This window comes from Chelmon rostratus, chromosome 15, assembly GCF_017976325.1.
Source record: "Chelmon rostratus isolate fCheRos1 chromosome 15, fCheRos1.pri, whole genome shotgun sequence".
In the NCBI taxonomy this organism is placed as follows: domain Eukaryota; kingdom Metazoa; phylum Chordata; class Actinopteri; order Chaetodontiformes; family Chaetodontidae; genus Chelmon; species Chelmon rostratus.
In genome coordinates this window covers 3134111-3137701 of record NC_055672.1, presented here as the reverse complement: position 1 = coordinate 3137701, position 3591 = coordinate 3134111, and positions in this window count along the sequence as shown.

Sequence of the window (3591 nt, the reverse complement as noted above, 5' to 3'; positions counted from 1 at the left end):
CACAAATGAGAGTCCTTTAAAATTCCTTTAAAGATTAATCAGTTACCAAAAAAAAAAAAAACCACACAGAAGAGGTGGAAATACCATGTTAGCCGAAATATGTAGGAGAACTTAATTATTATCTATTTAATGAATATTCGTCTTTAAATGTCTCAAACCGAAGATTTCCAATTTACAAAGATATAAGAAAAGCAAAAAACAAAATTTAGAAGCTGGAACCAGAGGTTGTTTGATTTTTTTGCTTGATAGATTACTTTTAATCAAATACTGATGATTAAATCAATTAATAATTTCAGCACATCACAGAATATAGTTGAACCCTGTGCAAACGTAACTTACAATATTTACACACAAGATAAAAAATAGTAGGTAAGACTAATGCAGATTGTTTTTCACTGAGGTTTGCTCTTTCTGTATTCCCACATTAACATTTTCATTGATTTGTTAGCTTATGATGAACATGTAACTACAGTTTTTGGTATTTTACATGTGGACTTGGTGTAACCTGGATGCCTCAGGCTGTATGTTACTGAGCTACACGCTTTTCTTCCCCAGAGGCCACGGTGAAACATGGATTGCTGTGTTTCGACACATCACTGCAGAAGGTCTTGTGACTGACTTCTCGGATGTCTTGACCTTAAAGCCTCACAGGCCAACACAACTGGCAACATATGCTGTTTTACTTCGATTTCCCTCAGTTTTCTCTCACACTGGGGGGTTAAACTAAGTGTACACAGCGTCAAATTGAGTTATGGCTCCATGTCAATGGACTGTTTCACCCTCCCTCCCATCGGTGCTGGAGCTAGAAGCTGACATCGTGATTGTCCTTGTCCGATTAGGACGATCAATGAGACTGAACATAGGGGAGAGGAAGAAGAGGAGGAGGAGGAGGAGAAGAAGGAGAACTGAGGGATGTGTCTGTGTGTTGGGGGGGGCCGCCCCTCCCATAATTAAGTTAGCGTGCTGCGCTGGAGGTCCATGTTTACGGGGCAGACGAGGGAGTTTCCTTCACTCGGTGGACAGCTCTGAGTGCAGAGAAGCCAGCAGCGAGCTCTCTTACTCTCCGTCCTCTCTGGTTATTTCTGCAACTCATCCCTCGCGGCGCTGCGACCTGCACACACGGGCTGTTTCAGGAAGAGCCGGGGGGGGGGTGGGAAGCAGCAGCAGCAGCAGCTGCAACGGCACCTGCCTAACCCTCCACCTTCACCACCACCACCCTCCTTCCCTGCCCAGCCCAGGACCTCGTCTCTGCTACCACCGACTCCACCGCCGCCGCCATCATGTGCGACTGTTTCCACCTGGCCTTCCCCAACTGGCACGCCGCCTCGTCAGGGACGGGTGGGCATCACTCTCTCTGCTCTCTTTTCTCTCCCTCTCTCTCTATGACTTTGTCAGCGCTGTTTTCCCCTGAGCAATTCACTGATTCAGCAGCAGGGTTCAGTAGTGCAGTGGGAGAGATTACGTTTGTGTGTGTTTGCGGCGGAAGGAGACCGTGAGTGAGCGTGAGGCGGCTGGTGCTGATGCTGAGCCGAGTTGCTGACCTGCAGTGAGCGTTGGGTGTGTCTGCAGAGTGCAGGGGGGTGTTTGAAGATGTCATCATCGAGGATGTCATGCAGCGCCGCACTTCTCCTGCTTCCCTCCTGCTGTGTGTTTGAAGCGGAGGCTGAAAGACAAACAGATCCTGTTGCTGTGGCAGTTCAGTAAAATGGTGGTAGAGGATAACTTCCTGGGGGTAAAGATGAAAAGGCTATGATATGTGCGAACAAAATTATTCCCAAAATTAGCTATTACTTCACTGGAAAAACCCCACAGAGCTAAGCCTTAAAGCTGCAGCCTTTATGTGAAAGAGAGAAGAGCTACTACCTGTAACCTTGCATCAGTTTTACTGTAGTAACTTAAAATATAGGAAAAGTTCAGGCTCAAAAACTTACGCAGTGTAAATTTTACTGGTTATACAGCTCACAGTCCTTCTCTAAATACATCTAATTATAATTTTTTTTAATTATAAATGCAGTGTTTCAGAGAAGCAGACATTAGTTGGGGCTAATTATGTTTTACATTAAATGGATGTTGATAATCTGCTCATCATTTAACGTTTGCGTGCCACGTACATAAACCGTATCTGATCACGCATATGAGCCTCGAACATAGTTATGTAGTTCGTGTGAAACCGTTTACGTTCACGCTATATTAGTGATGAAGCCAATTGCTTGTCATCTTGAAAGTGAGGTAGGAAAAATCGATGTTCCTCTTCATCATGATGAAAGTTTGAAGTGCAAATCTGTCTTTTATCATTATGTTACGCAGGTAACTTTTGCAGATAGCACTGGTTTTAAATCATTAGAAATCGTTCCTGCAGATCTCATGCCCACATTTATTCAGCTGGTCGGTTTTCTTGTACATGAGCAGCAATTTTATAGACATTTACCTCATAGGCTTCTGCAGGGTAAGTGTTCTTACCAAGGATGAGTGAGTCCAACAGTAAAATGAGCCAAAGAAATCGCTGCATCACCAACATGACATGTAGGTGATATATGGTTCAGGGTCAGAAGAGAATCATAAAAAATTTACTGGAGCTTACAATGTGGCTCATTTAGCTGCACAGCTATGCTAAATTTCTTCCAAGCACCTTGAAAATAATATTGTGTTTGTTATTAGTGGACATCAAGGGATTAAAAATGATATCGAAGGCATATGTTGTTGTGTATTGTTGTGTTGGCAAAGGCACAGGTTGATGTTTGCTGTAAATTATTAATTTAAAAATAATACTGTTTCTATTTCTATGTTGCCACTTTCCATTTCCTGCGACTGTTCTCATTTACCTCCGCTGCTACTTTTAATTATATCTGCCTAAGGATGTGGAGACGTCTGCGTTGCTCTGAGAGGCTTCAGGCGATGCTCAAGGTCAGAGAGAGAGAGAGAGAGCTTTGCTTGTTGTTAGGAAGTGAGCCAGACAGGGAGGCTGATCTGCTCGTCAAATGGAGCCTAAAGCAGACGATCCTGATCCATTACGAACCATCAACCTCAGTCAGACAAATCCTGCTCCTAGATCAATATTTCACCACGGGGAAAGTTTATAAGTGTAGCTGCTGAGCATTTGTTTTAATGCGCTTTGAGCATCAGCCAGGTGGACATTTCTTTGTGTTTTTATTATTCATACAATGATTTGGCCAGATGGGATCCTCAGAATTTTAATACTAACATCGAAAATATGCTAATATTTTCATTTTTTATATTTTAGCTATTTCCATCTATATTTTCATCGTCTGACTGACAGACTAGGGCAGTTTTAAGTCACTTGGGATCAATTCGTAAAAAAAAAATGGATTAGTGAAAGAAGAAAGACTTTAACTTTGGCAGTAATCTGTTCAATATCTTATATTTTCTGTGAGACCGTTCAGTTGAGTAAGACATCTACATGAGGGTTTAAATCTGAGTCACTTGGTGCTCGGGGCCTGTGAGGCAAAACGAACACCACGAAGTGTTTGCAAACACAGTTCAACCCAGGTGTTGGGTGCTGACCTGAAGTAATAATGTGTCTCTGTGCTTTTGTAGGCTAACTACATGTCATGGGAAAACAGGCAGATTAAG